We start from the raw sequence: 19,106 nt of genomic DNA, 5'->3' as shown, positions 1-19,106 counted from the left end.
TGCTGTCGTATACAGTGTCTTGAAAAAGTATTCATCTTTGAAATTTTCCACATTTTGTCATGTTACAACAAAAATGTAAATGTATTTTATTGGGATTTTATGTGATAGACCAACACAAAGTGGTACATAATTGTGAAGTGGAAGGAAAATGAGAAATGGCTTTCAAATTTTTTACAATTATCTGAAAAGTTTGGCATGCATTTGTATTCAGCCCCCTTTACTCTGATACCCCTAACTAAAATATAGATAAACCAATTGCCTTCAGAAGTCACCTAAGTAGTAAATAGAGTCCACCTGTTTGTAATTTAATCTCAGTATAAATACAGCTGTTCTGTGAAGCCCTCAAAGATTTGTTACAGAACCTTAGTGACCAAACAGCATCATGTAGGCCAAGGACCACACCAGACAGGTCAGGGATAAAGTTGTGGAGGAGTTTAAAGCAGGGTTAGGTTATAAAAAAAATATTTCAAGCTTTGAACATCTCACGAAGCACTGTTCAATCCATCATCTGAAAATGGAAAGAGTATGGCAAAACTGCAAACCTACCAAGACATGGCCGGCCACCTAAACTGACAGGCCGGCCAAGGAGAACATTAATCAGAGATGTAGCCAAGAGGCCCATGGTAACTCTGGAGGAGCTGTAGAGATTCACAGCTCAGGTGGGAGAATCTGTCCACAGGACAACTATTAGTTGTGCACTCCACAAATCTGGCCTTAATGGAAAAGTGGCAAGAAGAAAGCCATTGTTGAAAGAAAGCCATAAGAAGTCCCGTTTGCAGTTTTTGCGAGAAGCCATGTGGGGGACACAGCAAACATGTGGAAGAAGGTGCTCTGGTCAGATGAGACCAAAATGGAACTTTGTGGTCTAAAAGCAAAACGCTATGTGTGGCAGAAAACGAATGCCCTGTACACACGATCGGACATTCCGACAACAAAATCCATCAGATTTTTTCCGACGGATGTTGGCTCAAACTTGTCTTGCATACACACGGTCACTAGGGTGGCCACGTGTCCCGGATTGCCCGGGATTGTCTCTTATTTTAGATATATGTCCCGGGTACCTTCATTCCGGGACAATACAGTGTCCCGGAATGAAAAAAAAACACACCGCCGCCGATTCTGTCTCCGAGTCTGACTGCCACCCTTATTATATCAGTATACACAAGTGCCTTAACTGGTTGCTAGGCTAGGGCCGCCCGCCCCGTGTCTAGCAACCAGTGACGTCAGCTGGCACCGTCAGTCACGTGGGACTGGAGTCAGTGCAGTGGGCACTGGGCACCCGCACGGCACGGCGGCTACGGCGCACTCGTTTGGACTCACTCTACGGATGAGCAGCGCACCTCTGAGAGAGAGAGCAGCCGCCAGCCTGCCAGTGTCAGTGAGTCGGAGTCCACTTACTAGCCTGCCCTGTGCGCACCGCCCAGCCCCAGTCAGTGGTGGACAGTGCCTCCCGGAGCCGCCGAGCCGACTACAGCTACTCCAGCAGCCGAACATTGATTGCCACTGCCAGCCAGCAAGCAAAACCCTCCGAGCTGCCCGTCCTGAGAGAGTGAGTCGTCCATCCTCCTGATTGATCCGAGTACTTCAGGTTAGTGTAACTTCCACACTACCTAGTGAGCAATGCACACACACTCCCTCTCAAATCTGCTGCTGTCCCCAGACCCCCACCCCCCTCAGTTCTGCTGCTGTCCCCCACACAGCCACACTCCCTCTCAGTTCTGCTGCTGTCCCCCACCCCCCTCAGATCTGCTGCTGTCTCCCACACTCCCTCTCAGTTCTGCTGCTCTCCCCCTCCATCTTTTCTCCATGTCCCCCTCTGTTCTTCCTCTGTGTCCCCCTCTGTTCTTCCTCCGTGTCCCCCTCCATTCTGCTGCTGTCCCCCTCCATTCTTCCTCCGTGTCCCCCTCCGTTCTTCCTCCGTGTCCCCCTCCGTTCTTCCTCCGTGTCCCCCTACGTTCTTCCTCTGTGTCCCCCTCCATTCTTCTTCTGTGTCCCCCTCCGTTCTTCCTCCGTGTCCCCCTCCGTTCTGCTGCTGTCCCCCTCCGTTCTTCCTCCGTGTCCCCCTCCGTTCTTCCTCCGTGTCCCCCTCCGTTCTTCCTCCGTGTCCCCCTCCGTTCTTCCTCCGTGTCCCCCTCTGTTCTTCCTCCGTGTCCCCCTCCGTTCTTCCTCCGTGTCCCCCTCCGTTCTGCTGCTGTCCCCCTCCGTTCTTCCTCCGTGTCCCCCTCCGTTCTTCCTCCGTGTCCCCCTCCGTTCTTCCTCCGTGTCCCCCTCCGTTCTTCCTCCGTGTCCCCCTCTGTTCTTCCTCCGTGTCCCCCTCTGTTCTTCCTCCGTGTCCCCCTCCGTTCTTCCTCCGTGTCCCCCTCCGTTCTTCCTCCGTGTCCCCCTCCGTTCTTCCTCCGTGTCCCCCTCCGTTCTTCCTCTGTGTCCCCCTCCATTCTGCTGCTGTCCCCCTCCATTCTGCTGTCCCCCTCCGTTTTACTGCTGTCCCCCTCCGTTTTGCTGCTGTCCCCCTCTGTCCTGCTACATAGTTACATAGTTACATACATAGTTACATAGTAGGTGAGGTTGAAAAAAGACACAAGTCCATCAAGTCCAACCTATGTGTGTGATTATGTGTCAGTATTACATTGTATATCCCTGTATGTTGCGGTCATTCAGGTGATTATCTAATAGTTTCTTGAAGCTATCAATGCCCCACGCTGAGACCACCGCCTGTGGAAGGGAATTCCACATCCTTGCCGCTCTTACAGTAAAGAACCCTCTACGTAGTTTAAGGTTAAACCTCTTTTCTTCTAATTGTAATGAGTGGCCATGAGTCTTATTAAACTCTCTTCTGCGAAAAAGTTTTATCCCTATTGTGGGGTCACCAGTACAGTATTTGTAAATTGAAATCTGCTTTCCCCCTCCATTCTTCCTCTGTGTCCCCCTCCGTTCTGCTGCTGTCCCCCTCCGTCCTGCTGTCCCCCTCTGTTCTTCCTCCGTGTCCCCCTCCATCCTGCTGTCCCCCCAAAAATTGGCAAAAAAAAGTGTCAAAAACCATCCTTTTTGGGCGGCGCGGGGGGGGGTGTCCCTGAATGGCAGTTTGGAAATGTGGTCACCCTAACGGTCACACAAAGTTGTCCGGAAATTCCGAACGTCAAGAACGTGGTTGACTTGAGACTGGGGCGGAGGTTCACCTTCCAGCAGGACAACAACCCTAAACATACAGCCAGAACTACAATGGAATGGTTTAGATCAAAGCATATTCATGTGTTAGAATGGCCCAGTCAAAGTCCAGACCTAAATTCAACTGAGTATCTGTGGCAAGAATTGAAAATTGCTGTTCACAGACACTCTCCATCCAATCTGACAGAGCTTGAGCTATTTTGCAAAGAAGAATGGGCAAAAATGTCACTCTCTAGATGTGCAAAGCTGGTAGAGACATCCCCAAAAAGACTTGCAGCTGTAATTGCAGTGAAAGGTGGTTCTACAAAGTATTGACTCAGGGGGGGCTGAATACAAATGTACACCACACTTTTCACATATTTGTTTGTAAAAAATGTTGAAAACCGTTCACAATTATGTGCCACTTTGTGTTGGTCTATCACATAAAATCCCAATAAATTACATTTACGTTTTTAGTTGTAACATGACAAAATGTGGAAAATTTCAATGGGTATGAATACTTTTTCAAGGCACTGTATGTAAGTTATATGGTGGGCAAGCAGTTAAACTGGGTAATAAACATGGATGGAGAAATCTCCCTCTGCGGCTATTGTATTCTGATAGCCTCAGCTGCCATCTGTTGGAATAGGACAGTGGCTGCAAAACATTGGATCTGCACAGGAAATAGCCTCTTAACATTTGTTTATTTACCCCATTCACAACAGAGCAAATGGACATGCCCTTTTATTGGGCAAATTGCTATGCAATTCTTTATAAATACACCCCTAGCTGTCCCTGCTTTGATCCTTCATTCATCGAGACAGCTCAACGGAAATGGTGTCACCGAGCCCTAAAATAAAATTTCAGAGTTCCTTAATGACATCACTGACCCTGTGATGATGCGTACCAAGGCTAAAATACTTTCTTATTATTACCCCACCATTTAAATGTACAAAAAAAAACATATTTAAACATAAACAGGCACTTTATTAAAGTAAGGATGAAGGGCTTCACTTGACTTTAATTTATAACTTGGACGTCGCTGTTACTGAGCGCCACTGTTCCATGACTAATTCTTATGCACAAATGCTCAGCATTCATTAGATTCATTATAATTATCCTGTAATTATTATCACAGACGCTGACTCTGATTAGTGTAATGAGGGAATATACAGAGCTCTTACTATGTTCAGCAGCCCACTTATGTGGGTGTTACAGTATAAGAATGGGAGAAGAATATAACTCAGATACAAACTATTCAATTTAAAGTGGGGATCCAGCAAAAAAAAAATAACAAGGTAAAAATGATTAACCCATTGAAAGATACAATACCAAAGCCAACTGTTGCTGCAGTATGCACCTGTAATCCAGAGATTCCCTCTGCAGTACTTTTTTTTTGCAACTAGATGTCACCATTCTGATGGGCAGCATAATTTACCACACTGCCTCTGAGCCCAGGTTGTCTTGGACCCACCCCAGCCTGTGACTGGACAAGGAAAGGAGAAGCAGCACAGTAATGAGCATGTGAGCAAGGAATCCAAGAATTTGGATGAAAGGATAAGCATTGGGAAATATTTTTTGAAAGATAAAAAGTGAATTTTTATTTACTATATACAGTGGAACCTTGGATTACGAGCATAATCCGTTCCAAGAGAATGCGTGTAATCCAAAGCACTCGCATATCAAAGCGAGTTTCCCCATAGAAGTCAATGGAAACAAACATAATATGTTCCGCGTTGACTTCTATTGCATGCAATACCGCATGTAGCCAGAGGTGGGGGCGCCGGAGAGCCTCGTAAATACTCGGGGACAGCTTGTCTTAACTCGAAAAGGCTTGGAAACACTCGGGAACGGAGTATTTCCGAGTGTTTCCGAGTATCTCCAAGTGGGTCTGAGTATTTCCGACCAGCTACGAACCGTTCTGAGTGTCACCGGCGCCCCCGTACCTCTGGTCAAATGCGGTACTGCACACCTCATTAGCTTGAATTCTGCTCGTTTTGTGAGACAACACTCGCAAACCGAGTCAGAATTAAAAAAAAAAAGTTGCTCGTCTTTCAAAATGCTCGTTAACCGCGTTACTCGTTAACCAAGGTTCCACTGTAGATCAGACCAAAATGAGGGACAAATGAGGAGAAAAGAGGGACCGAGGGACTTTGTTCCAAATCAGGGACAGTCCCTCCAAATCAGAGACAATTGGGAGCTATGATATATTGTATTGTAGATGGTTTCAGCACAATACAACTAGGCCCGGCGGGTAGGCATGACCATCCGGAGCCACTTATAAACTGTAACAGCGTTCTGTAGACTTGAGAGATGTCGAGAGCATCTGTAACAAGGAACGAAATGCGGCCTGGGCATGCCCACACCCAAAGGGGAGGCTTCCTGAAGCAAGGTAGACGTAGTCCCTGCACTGTTCCTCTTCCTCTGGAACCTTTCCCTATCCCTAGGCACTGTCCCTGCCACACAGGGAACCTGTCTCTACACTAGCCACTCACATAAAGCATGCCAAACCTGTGAGCCGGAGGCTTAAATAGACTCTGCCTGACCCAAGATGACTACCGAAGTCACGTGGGGCGTCAGCATCCAATCGGACAGATGTTTCCCTGTGATCACTGTTATGTTATAAGAAATAGTTTTACCTGTCATGAATGTATTCCATTCATGACTGCTTGCTTACCATTGTTATACTGTCATTGGCCTACAGCTATCTGCTAATATGTAGCAGAATACATATTGGCCTACATTTATGAAGCAATTTGATTTTTTTTTCTTAAATTATAGAACATGTTTGATAGCAGAAAGTCAAAAATATTGATTTTTTATTTTTTTCAAAATTGTCAGTGTGTTTTTTGTTCATAGCACAAAAAATAAAAACGCAGAGGTTATCAAATATCACCAAAAGAAAGCTCTATTTGTGGTACAATGTTGCATGGCCGTGCAATTGTCAGTGAAAGTAACACAATGCCCTATCGCAAAAAGTGGCCTGGTCATGAAGGGGGTACAGGCAGTCCCCCAGTTACGAACGGGTTAGGGACTGCCGGGTTGTTCTTAAGTCAGATTTGTTCGTAAGTCGTAAGCGCATGCGCAGAATGGCAGAGACGTCGTTTTCCAATGTTTTCCGCTGTTTTCTGATCTTTTCCGATGTGCCCGCCGTCGAAAAGTGGCCGCGCATGCGCAGAACATCACGCCGCCTCCCGTTCGTAAGTAGTAGTCATTCCTAAGTCGGAGGTTCGTAAGTTGGGGACCTCCTGTAATTCTTCCAGTGGTCAAGTGGTTCAAGTCAAAATTTGAAAAATCACTGACACGTAGCGTTTTTTTAGAACAGAAGAGCCCCTAGTGGTCTCCTCTGACATAAACGCCTCTCCTGGCCTGTCAGCGTTAATGTAATCTGAGCTGCACATGCGCAACTCAGACCACATTTACGGCACCCGCTCTTTGCTGTGATGAAGCGACTCCTATGTGCATGTCCGGGGGTGATGTCATCATGGCCTGGCCATTCAGCCGGGCAGATGGAGTGAACCCAGAAGAATGTCCAGAAGAATACGGAGAAGCCCGGAACCAGCTAGAGTGGCAACAGCGCCACACTGGAGGGCTTCGTTTGATAGGTAAGTCTGCCATAAAGTGCTGATATGAATTGCATTCTAGTACATTATGGCATAAACCTCCTGGCGGCTATTAAAATAACTGAGCAGGGTTTAACCACTTCCCACCCACGCTATAACCGAAAGACGGCTACAGCGCGGGCTTACTTTGCCAGGAGGGCGTACATGGATGTCCTCCTGTGATCGCACTGGCGACGCGCTCTGTGATCGCTGAGTCCTTTTGACTCAATCACAGCGGCCCTTTGTGATTAGCTGTGTCCAATGACAGCTGATCACAGATGTAAACACAAGCCGGTTATCGGCTTTTCTATCCTCACACTGACAGCATGAGGAGAGAAGAAGAGAGCCGATAACTGGCTTGTGTTTAAGAGACATCAACACTGATAATCAGGGCACTGATTATGAGTGTCCTGATTATCAGTGCAGCCAATCAGTGCCCACCAGTGCTGCCAATCAGTGCTGCCAATCAGTGACTACCAGTGCCTCCTCATCAGCGTCACCTATCAATACCACCTATCAGTGCTGCCTATCAGTGCCCTTCAGTGCCTCCTTTTAGAGCCCATCAGTGCCACATATCATTGCCCATCAGTGCCACCTATCAGAGCACATCAGTGCCACTTATCAGTGCAGTCTCATCAGTGCCATCTATCAGCGCCCCACAGTGTTGCCTATCAGTGCCCATCAGTGCCTCATCAGTGCCCATCAGTGCCTCATCATTGCCCATCATGGTCCATCATGGCAGCCTCATCAGCGCATCGGTGCCCATCAGTTCCACCTACCAGAGCACATCTGTGCCACTTATCAGTGCAGCTTTATCAGTGCCACCTATCAGTGCCCATCAGTGCCACCTATCAGAGCACATCTGTGCCACTTATCAGTGCAGCTTTATCAGTGCCACCTATCAGTGCCCATCAGTGCCACCTATCAGAGCACATCAGTGCCACTTATCAGTGCAGCCTCATCAGTGCCACCTATCAGTGCCCATCAGTGTTGCCCATCAGTGCCTTATGGTCCATCATGGCAGTCTCATCAGCACACATTAGTGAAGGAGAAAAATTACCCGTTTGCAAAATTTTATAACAAACTATTATAAATGTTGTTTGTTTAGCAAAAAATAAAGCACCCAGTGGTGATTATATACCACCAAAAGAAAGCTCTATATGTGTGAAAAAAATATATAAAAATGTGATAGGAGTACAGTGTTTCATGACTGCAAAATTGTCATTCAAAGTGCAACAGCGCTGAAATTTAGCCTGGGCAAGAAGGGGCTAAAAGTGCCCGGTAGACAAGTGGTTAATCCCACAATAGGGCTTCACGTAAAACATTCATTTTTGTTATCCAGAGTTCTATTGATGCCAACATCTACAAACCGAACAAAAAAGTTACCGTGCAACTAATTACATAACCTAAACGTTTCCTTTGCTGGTCTTTTTTTTTTTTTTACAAATGTTGACTTATATATCATTGTAATTATTTTTATTATTATTGATTTACACAGCGCTGTTGGCACAATCATCCTTCACAGGGATCCTCTCCATAGGCCATTTATCAAGTGTACAGCAATCAACCTGAAGTATCGACAAGGAAATAAACAAAGAACATTCTGCTCTGACGTCAACGGGTTTTAAAATATGTGAGGATCCAATATTACACCTGGAATGATAAGGAGAAAATCTTCTGTTCATATGGAAAGGTTAGAATGTCTCCAATATTGAGTTTAATAGAATTCCAAGTATGTTTGAAAAGGTTTTAGCGCTGGACTACAGGAATGGCTATGAGACCTCGCAGTTGTTAGTATTAAAAAGAGAAAGTAAAAGGTCAGACATATATGAGATGATTTTTTATATAAGTAATCCTGATTTTCACAGCTCCCCAGAGACGGGGGGGGAGAACATTTGGGAGGTTTACAGATGATACGCTGATAATGAAATTGAAATAACGCAAACCTTTTTTTTTTTTTTTTTTTTAAATAAACTGTTAAAAAATGTTCTTTTTTTTGTAATGGATGTTTTTCCTCGAACTTTTGATTTTTTTACTTTTGCAATTGATTTTTTTTTTTTTTAAGTGTTTTTAATTTAACCACCTTAAGGACTGAGCCTCTTTTTGAGATTTGTTGCTTTCAAGTTAAAAACAGTTATTTTTTGCTAGAAAATTACTTAGAACCACAAACATTATACATTTTTTTTTCTAACACTCTAGAGAATAAAATGGCAGTCGTTGCAATACTTTCTGTCACACCCTATTTGCGCAGCGGTCTTACAAGCGCATTTTTTTTTGGAAAAAATAAAAAATACATTTTTTTTTTAATATTGTGAAAGATAATGTTACACTGAGTAAATTGATACCCAACATGTCATGCTTCAAAATTGCGCCCGCTCGTGGAATGACGACAAACTTTTACCCTTAAAAATCTCCATAGGCGACGTTTAAAAAATTCTACAGGTTGTATGTTTTGAGTTACAAAGGAGATCTAAGGCTAGAATTATTGCTCTTGCTCTACTGATCGCGGCGTTACCTCACATGTGTAGTTTGAACACCATTTTCATATGCGGGCGCTACTCACATATCCCTTCGCTTCTGCACGCAAGCTCGGCGGGACTGGGCGCGTTGAAAAAAAAATGTTTTTCTTGTTTATATTACCTTTTTATTTTTTATTTTTACACTGTTCTTTTTAAAAGAAAATTATCACTTTTATTCCAATTACAAGGAATGTAAACATCCCTTGTAATAGAAAAAAAGCATGACAGGACCTCTTAAATATGAGATCTGGGGTCAAAAAGACCTCAGATCTCATATTTACACTTAATTTGCAATAAATTTTTTTTTTTTTTTATTGGTCCTTTAAGAGCTATGGGCGGAAGTGACGTTTTGACGTCGCTTCCACCCTGCAATGTTATGGAGACGGGTGGGGGCCATCTTCCCCTCGTCTCTATACCAAGCAAGGGGAAACATCCGATCGCCTCTGCCGCTGCCAACGGCTCTAGTGAGTGGCGGAGGGCACCGGAGCGCGGCGGGAGGGGGGGGCCCTCTCCCACCGGTGATAAAAGTGATCTCGCGGAAATTCAGCCGCAGAGACCACTCTTATCGGAAAGCAGACCGCCGTTCGAAGAAGAGGATACTGGGGTTATGACAGCTAGCTGCTGCCATAACAACGATATTTCTCTTCAAACTTAGGACGTATATCGGTGTGCGGTGGTCCGTAAGTGATTAAAGTGTTACTAAACCCACAACAGTAAAATCAGTCTGTGTAATGCATTAAAGCATGCATGTTATACTCACTGTGGAACCTAAGGGGTTAATCCTCTGCATTGTGTAAAAATGCTGTTTGGTTCTGTCCTCTTTGATCCTCCCTTTCTTCCACAGTCCCCAACCTATCTGCTGATAGTACAGAGCCTTGGGGGCACTCTGCACATGCTCAGTTTGATGTGGATTGCTAGAGAGGTTTTTTTTTGTTTTTTTTAATTGGGGGGGGGGGGGGGTGCATGTAAACAGCACAGGGCCAATCAGCACTGTCCAGACAGAGGGTCAGGGGTCATGCAGCCTTATAGGACAGTAAGGCTCCATTTACACCAATGCATTTTTTCATGTTTTTTGCAGAAACGCAGGACTTTTTTTTAACATGGGTTCCTATGGAACATGTTCACCTCAATGCATTTTTGTGCCTCTACGTTTTTGAAAAGGGTCAGGGACTTTTTAAGGGCCAGTATCCACTGCAGTGATGTCCGACATCGCATGTGATTCGCACCGCACTGCAGTGCAAATCACATGCGATCTCTGTGCAATGCGATTTCAGCCACAGATAGTATGGCTGAATTTGTATTGCATTCGGACCAAACTCGCACAGGACCCTTTTTTTGGTCCACAGCAGAATCAGACCTCATGGGTGTTCACACCCATGCAATACGATTCCTGTCCAAATTTGCAGTTCGCACTGCGATATGCAAACTGATTTGGGGGTGTCATTAAGGCCCCTTTCACACTACCACGACTTCAATGTCGTGCGATTTTACTGTGATTTCGTGGCCGCGATTTTGACGCGATTTCAGGGAACGCCTGTGGAAACTTGAGGTCTATGGACCTCAACTCGCATCAAAAGTCGGACCAAAGTAGTACAGGGACTACTTTGAAGTTGGTGCGACTTGAAGTCACACAGATATGAATGGTTCTCATTGGAAATCATGGGGTACAACAGGACAAGTCGCACAAGTGTGAGAGGAGCCTAACTTTTAATTGGCACTCTCAGCAGTTCACATAAGGCAGTGTCAACTGCCGCCGGGAGACAGGCGATGCGGGAACCCGCAGTGGATTCGCAGGGTTCCCGCATCGCTGCAGTGTGATTCGAGCCTTAAGTGCAAAACTGTGCTTTTTTTTTGGTTTAATAGATTTCAGTGGAGAAGCTGCAGAAAAGCATGCAGTGTACCGTGATTTTGCCATGATTTGCATTTTGCGTTTTTAAATCAGCCCCCAACAACAAATTTTCTCAAAAAAAAAAAGCATAAAAGACACAAATCGCAGTAAATTCGGACAGGAATCGGATCGCATAGGTGTGAACATTATTCTTCATGTTCTCAGCAGGTGTTATCAGAGTGTGTTAACTCAGTGCAATCTCTTGTTAGACAGGCAGCATGTAAACCAAACTTTGTTCAGCCATTATTCCAAGCATGGTCTGATATATTGCACTCAGCCTCAGTCTGCTCACAACAACCCATTCCTGCTACCAGACACCTGCTGGCCCAAATGTCTCTCTCCCCATCACCCACGGCAACCCCAGTCTAGGCCCAATATACCCTGCTTCCAACCAAATATCAGTATCCTGTTTCCACTTGCTGCATCTATCCTGCCTTTAATCCATCTGCCTCTTCTCTGCTGCATGCAACAACTCCACAAAAACTCCCCATAGCCACTGTTCCCTCTTCCTTAACATATTCCAGCCCTTCTCTTCAGTCTGCTACACCTAGGGTTGCTACCCGTACGGGATTGACCCGGACAGTACGGGTTTGGCAACTTGTGCCCGGGTTTCTGTCCCCTGGAAACCCGGGCACAACTAATATCCAGTGCCTCTGTCTGTGTCCCGTCCTCCGCCCCATAGCTCAGTATTTATTATGTGGCCGGGGCGGCTGTGCGGCGCGTGCCTCTCTGCTCCATATCACAGACCGCCGGTGTAGCTTGTCTGGGTAAGAGGCGAGCAGCCGTGAGCTCCGACCGACCTCACGGTCCTCATCTCATGGAGCCTCGGCCTCGCCCTCTTCCTGCTCCACCACAGCTGGGGACCGTGGGAGACGAGAGGTGACAGGGGAGCCCGAGACCTTGTCAGCACAGCGGGATGCGGGAACCCAAAGGTATGATCGCAGCGGCAGCCCCCTCCTCTCTGTCAGCCCCCCCTCCTCTCTGTCAGCCCCCCCCTCCTCTCTGTCAGCCCCCCCCTCCTCTCTGTCAGCCCCCCCTCCTCTCTGTCAGCCCCCCCTCCTCTCTGTCAGCCCCCCCTTCTCCCTGTCAGCCCCCCTCTCCTCTCTGTCAGCGCCCCCCCCTCCTCTCTGTCAGCCCCCTCTCCTCTCTGTCAGCCCCCCCTCTCCTATCTGTCAGCCCCCCCTCTCCTATCTGTCAGCCCCCCCTCTCCTCTCTGTCAGCCCCCCTCTCCTCTCTGTCAGCCCCCCTCCTCTCTGTCAGCCCCCCTCTCCACTCTGTCAGCCCCCCTCCTCCCTGTCAGCCCCCCTCCTCTCTGTCAGCCCCCCCTCTGTCAGCCCCCCCTCCTCTCTGTCAGCCCCCCTCCTCCCTGTCAGCCCCCCTCTCCTCCCTGTCAGCCCCCCCTCTCCTCCCTGTCAGCCCCCCCTCCTCCCTGTCAGCCCCCCTCCTCTCTGTCAGCCCCCCTCCTCTCTGTCAGCCCCCCTCCTCTCTGTCAGCCCCCCCTCCTCCCTGTCAGCCCCCCTCCTCCCTGTCAGCCCCCCTCTCCTCTCTGTCAGCCCCCCTCCTCCCTGTCAGCCCCCCTCTCCTCTCTGTCAGCCCCCCTCCTCCCTGTCAGCCCCCCTCTCCTCTCTGTCAGCCCCCCTCCTCTCTGTCAGCCCCCCTCTTTCCTGTCAGCCCCCCTCTCCTCTCTGTCAGCCCCCTTCTCCTCTCTGTCAGCCCCCTCCTCTCTGTCATCCTCCCTCCTCTCTGTCATCCCCCCTCCTCTCTGTTAGCCCCCCTTTCCTCTCTGTCAGCCCCCTCTCCTCTCTGTCAGCCCCCCTCTCCTCTCTGTCAGCCCCCCTTTCCTCTCTGTCAGCCCCCCTTTCCTCTCTGTCAGCCACCCTTTCCTCTCTGTCAGCCCCCCTTTCCTCTCTGTCAGCACCCCTCTCCTCTCTGTCAGCCCCCCTCTCCTCTCTGTCAGCCCCCCTCTCCTCTCTGTCAGCCCCCTCTCCTCTCTGTTAGCCCCCTCTCCTCTCTGTTAGCACCCTCTTCTCTCTGTTAGACCCCTCCTCTCTGTTAGCCCCCTCTTCTCTCTGTCAGCCCCTCTTCCTCTCTGTCAGCCCCCTCTTCTCTCTGTTAGCCCCTGTTAGCCCCCCTTCCTCTCTGTCAGCCCCCCTTCCTCTCTGTCAGCCCCCCTCTTCCTCTCTGTCAGCCCCCTCTTCCTCTCTGTCAGCCCCCTCTTCCTCTCTGTCAGCCCCTGTTAGCCCCCTCTTCCTCTCTGTCAGCCCCCTCTCCTCTCTGTCAGCCCCCTCTCCTCTCTGTCAGCCCCCTCTACCTATCTGTCAGACCCCCTTTCCTCTCGGTCAGCCACCCTCTCCTCTTGGTCAGCCCCCCTTTCCTCTCTGTCAGCCCCCCTTTCCTCTCTGTCAGCCCCCCTTTCCTCTCTGTCAGCCTCCCTCTCCTCTGTCAGCCCCTCCCTCGGTCAGCCCCCTCTCCTCTCTATCAGCCCCCCTCTCCTCTCTGTCAGCCCCCCTCCTCTCTGTCAGCCCCCCTTTCCTCTCTGTCAGCCCCCCTTTCCTCTCTGTCAGCCTCCCTTTCCTCTCTGTCAGCCCCCCTCTCCTCTCTGTCAGCCCCCTTTCCTCTCTGTCAGCCCCCCTCTCCTCTCTGTCAGCCCCCCTCTCCTCTCTGTCAGCCCCCCTCTCCTCTCTGTCAGCCCCCTCTCCTCTCTGTCAGCCCCCTCTCCTCTCTGTCAGCCCCCCTCTCCTCTCTGTCAGCCCCCTCTCCTCTCTGTCAGCCCCCTCATCTCTATGTCAGCCCCCTCTTCTCTCTGTTAGCCCCCCTTCCTCTCTGTCAGCCCCCCTTCCTCTCTGTCAGCCCCCTCTTCCTCTCTGTCAGCCTCCTCTTCCCCTCTGTCAGCCCCCCTCTTCCCCTCTGTCAGCCCCCCTCTTCCCCTCTGTCAGCCCCCCTCTTCCCCTCTGTCAGCCCCCCTCTTTCTCTCTGTCAGCCTCCCTCTCCTCTCTGTCAGCCCCCCTTCCTCTCTGTCAGCCCCCTCTTCCTCTCTGTCAGCCCCCTCTTCCTCTCTGTCAGCCCCCTCTTCCTCTCTGTCAGCCCCCTCTTCCTCTCTGTCAGCCCCCCTCTTCCCCTCTGTCAGCCCCCCTCTTCCCCTCTGTCAGCCCCCCTCTTCCTCTCTGTCAGCCCCCCTCTTCCTCTCTGTCAGCCCCCCTTTCCTCTCTGTCAGCCCCCCTTTCCTCTCTGTCAGCCCCCTCTTCCTCTCTGTCAGCCCCCTCTTCCTCTCTGTCAGCCCCCTCTTCCTCTCTGTCAGCCCCCCTTCCCCTCTGTCAGCCCCCCCTTCCCCTCTGTCAGCCCCCCTCCTCCTCTCCCCTGTCCCCCCATACTACACCAGGAGACCTCCCCCACCCCCCAAAATTACACTGGGAGGCTCCCCACCAAACATTACACACTACACATACACTATATTGTACATTACACACACCTGCACTATATACACTATATTGTACTTTACACACACCTACACTATATTGTACATTACACACGCCTGCACTATATACACTATATTGTACATTACACACGCCTGCACTAAATACACTATATTGTACATTACACACTCTGCACTATATACACTATATTGCACATTACACACACCTGCACTATATACACACTATATTGTACATTACACACCTGCACTATATACACACTATATTGTACATTACACACCTGCACTATATACACACTATATTGTACATTACACACCTGCACTATATACACACTATATTGTACATTACACACCTGCACTATATACACACTATATTGTACATTACACACCTGCACTATATACACTATATTGCACATTACACACGCCTGCACTATATACACACTATATTGTACATTAAAGACGCCTGCACTATATACACACTATATTGTACATTACAGACGCCTGCACTATATACACACTATATTGTACATTACACACCTGCACTATATACACTATATTGTACATTACACACGCCTGCACTATATACACACTATATTGTACATTACAGACGCCTGCACTATATACACACTATATTGTACATTACACACCTGCACTATATACACTATATTGTACATTACACACGCCTGCACTATATACACACTATATTGTACATTACACACGCCTGCACTATATACACACTATATTGTACATTACACACGCCTGCACTATATACACACTATATTGTACATTACACACGCCTGCACTAAATACACTATATTGCACATTACACACCTGCACTATATGCAATTGGCTACACCCACTGTTCACCGCTGCGCGTGCCACATTAATACTCCCCTAGGGCACACAGAGGTGTCCCAGGTATTTTACAATCTCATTGTGTATGCTACAAAAAAAATGCCAAGCCCCGCTGAAGTGTTCGGGTTTGGCTCGAAGAAAAGGTGGCAACCCTAGCTACACCCCTTACTTACAGTCTTGCAGTCACCTACAGAACTTCGGTGGCTAAACAGAAGAAAAAAAACAGGTTTTTCCCTACCCATACGATCCTGCCATTATCCCAACCAGCCTCCACACCAGCCGATTTTCTCCAGTCTTCCTCCATGCTAACTGAGCTACACCAGTCTGCTTCCATGCCAGCCGAGCTGATCCGGTCTGTTTCCATGCCAGCTGATCTGCTCCAGTCTGCCTCCATGATTGCCAATGAGGTCAGGCTAGCCTCTGATGAACCTGAACCTGAAGACCCGCCTAACCCTGCCAACTTTCTGCATGCTGTCCGGCCTGACATTCCAGTATTCGCTGTCCAGCCTAATGTTCCTGTGCCCATGCTCCAGTCTGATGTTTCAATGCTCACGGTACAGCCTGAAGTTCTGGTGCCCGTGTCCCAGCCTGAAGTTTCAGTGCCCGTGTCCCAGCCTGAAGTTCCAGTGCCCGTGTCCGAGCCTGATGTTCCGGTGCCCGTGCCCCAGCCTGACGTTCCGGTGCCCGTGTCCCAGCCTGACGTTCCAGTGCCCGTGTCCCAGCCTGACGTTCCAGTGCCCGTGTCCCAGCCTGACGTTCCAGTGCCCGTGTCCCAGCCTGCTGGGCCAGTGCCCGTGTCCCAGCCTGTTGGGCCGGTGCCCATGTCCCAGCCTACTGGGCCGGTGCCTGTTACCCAGCCTGCTGATACGGTACTTGCTGAATCAGTTCCTGACGCCCAGCTTGCTGCTGCCCAGCCTGATGACCCGAAGCCTGCTGCTCAGACTGATGACCCAGAGCCCTTTGCCCAGCCAGATGACCCAGTGCCCTTTGCCCGGCCAGATGACCCGGTGTCCTTTGCCCAGCCTGATGACATGGTGCATGCTAGACCTGTTCCTGATGCCCAGCTTGATGTGCTTCTGTCCGCTGCCCAGCCTGATGTGCCTGTGTCCGCTGCTGTCAGGGCTGGCTCAGCCCTTCCTTCTCTGAGCTGGCCGCTCAGCTGTCGGCTAATTGCCAGCTCTCATCTCTCTCCACAGTTAACCAGCTGTTGTGGATCTGCTTGTCATTACCGCCTACTTAAAGATCTCCAACTCACTTCATTCCTGCCTTTGCCTTGGTCACATCACAAGAAACCATCTCCTGCGTTCCTGTTTAAAGACTGGCTTTGCTGACATCCCTTCTGGCTCCTTATCCCGCTTGCTGTTCCTCTACTTGGATCCCTGACTTCTGGCCTGACTGATTACCCGATCTGGTTACTGAACTCTGGATTGGCTGACTACCCGATCCGGTTACTGGACTCTGGCTATGCTTTGACTACGCTTACTCTATTTACCTTTTTATTTTTATTAATAAACAAGTGGAATTTTACTGTACTTCTGTCTCGGTCTGGTTCATGGTTTCTGACAGTAGGCGAAGGACATGAATTCAGAAAATACAGTCAATCCACTTGTTGGTAATATTTTTTCCAGATTGGATGAGCAAGATCACCGCATGGATCAGTTTGCCATGGCTTTACAAACGCTCCTGAGTCACACAGCTCACCTGGAATCCCCCACTGTGGCTGCTCCGGTACAACCTGAGTTGCAGGCCGTCCCTGCTGCTGCCCCAGTCTCTGTGCAGGCACCCGCCTTGAGTATTACCTTTATAAGAGGTATGTCTGGTTCCGCCCCGCGAGTACGAGAGTGAGAGTGTTGCCGACTAGGTCATTGAGTTCCGTACTCTGGCAGCAGAGGTTGCTTGGAACAATGAGGCCCTCGTGGCTGCTTTTTCTCATGATCTCTCGGATTCCATCAAGAATGAGATAGCAGCCCAAGATATACCCACTGAGCTGGAGAGTTTGATCTCGTTTGCCATCCTCATTGACTCCAGACTCAGAGAAAGACCTTCTTTTAAGGAGTGCTAGCAGAAGCCTCCTGTACGCTTGCCTCCGAGCTATGCAGTCCCACCCGTGCCTCCCTCACCTCCCATACCTCCTGGTACCGAGTCGGTCAGTGAAGATGAACCCATGCACTTGGGCTTCATGTGTCTCTCTGCGGATGAGAGAGCCTTTAGGAGGAGGGAGAGATTGTGCCTTTATTGTGGCCAGGCAGGTCACTTTTTGAAGTCTATTCCTACCCGTCCTGGGAACAGGTGGTGTTGTGTCGTCCCCAGTTATCCAGAAGGGTAAGCCCCTGGTTTCGGTCTCCCTTTCTTGGGCTACGTCGTCTATCGAGATACAGGCTCTAATCGACTCTGGGGCTGCAGGCCTGTTCATTGATGCTGACTTTGTATCAAAGCACTCGATTCCACTGCAGCTGCGTGACACTCCACTTGCCATTGAGGCTCTTGACGGGAGACCTCTACAGCCTGCCCATGTGACTCATGAGACGGTTCCGTTGTCCATGGCCGTAGGGGCTCTTCACCATGAGATAAACCAAGTCCAAGTGATTTCCTCTCCTAAGTTTCCGCTGGTTATTGGTTATCCTTGGTTACAGAGGCACAACCCCTCTTTTGATTGGCTCCGTGGTGAGGTTCACTCCTGGTCACCACAATGCAGTGAAACATGCTTCCGGAAGGTAGCCAAGGTCCTATGTACCTCTTCACTCTCCTCCCTGCCAGGGGAGTACCGTAATTTTAGCAAAGGTCAAGCCTGTAGTTTGCCTCCACACCGGCCGTATGATTGCGCAATTGACCTTCAACCTGGTGCCACTCCCCCTCATGGCTGGGTTTAACCTTTCTCGGCCTTGGAGGATAAAACCATGGAGGTGTATGTTGCAGACGCACTTTCTCAGGGTTTCATCCGCAAATCCTCGTCTCCTGCTGGTGCTGGTTTCTTCTTTGTGAAGAAGAGGAGCGGTAAACTGAGACCTTGTATTGATCATAGGGGTCTCAATCGTTTCATGATTAAGAATGCCTACCCGATCCCATTGATTACAGAGTTATTTGACCGCCTCAAGGGAGCAACGGTTTTCACTAAGCTTGATCTGAGAGGGGCTTACAATCTCATGAGGATTAAGGAGGGCGACGAGTGGAAAACTGTGTTTAATACCAGAACATGCCATTATGAGTATCTCATAATGCCTTTTGGCCTTTGTAACGCCCTGGCAGTTTTCCAGGAATTTATTAACGATGTCCTCCAAGATTTGTTGCAGTTATGTGTGGTGGTTTATTTCGATGATATCCTCATATTTTCCAAGTCCCTGGAGAGCCACCACACAGATGTCTGTTGTGTGCTTCAGAAATTAAGAGAGAACAATCTTTGTTGTAAACTGGAGAAGTGTGAGTTCCATCGGGAACAGGTTATGTCATTTCCACTGCTAGTTTTTCGATGGACCCAGAGAAACTTTCGGCAGTCCTACAGTGGTCTCGACTCATGGGGTTACGTCCTCTGCAGCATTTCTTGGGTTTTGCCAACTATTATCGGAAGTTTATTCGTAACTTCTCATCTCTGGTCAAGCCCCTGATCAATATGACCAGAAAGAACTGTAACCCACAGAGTTGGTCTTCGGAGTCCATTAAGGCCTTTGAAA

General features: G+C 48.9%; 1 long non-coding RNA gene across 2 annotated transcripts in view; it reads left to right on the top strand.

Annotated features, from left to right (window-relative positions):
• LOC141132312 (uncharacterized) overlaps positions 1 to 19,106 on the top strand; it is a 218,840-nt gene that overhangs the window by 7,702 nt on the left and 192,032 nt on the right. For both annotated transcript variants that reach the window (XR_012242883.1, XR_012242882.1), the window contains exon 2: positions 8,245 to 8,439. This is a non-coding gene — a long non-coding RNA (uncharacterized lncRNA). The remainder of the gene's footprint in view (positions 1 to 8,244; positions 8,440 to 19,106) is intronic.

The sequence above is a fragment of the Aquarana catesbeiana genome, linkage group LG01 (assembly GCF_042186555.1).
Source record: "Aquarana catesbeiana isolate 2022-GZ linkage group LG01, ASM4218655v1, whole genome shotgun sequence".
NCBI classification, from domain to species: Eukaryota; Metazoa; Chordata; class Amphibia; order Anura; family Ranidae; genus Aquarana; species Aquarana catesbeiana.
The sequence above is the reverse complement of the archived record's forward strand: the minus strand, read 5'-3'. Positions and strand labels throughout refer to the sequence as shown.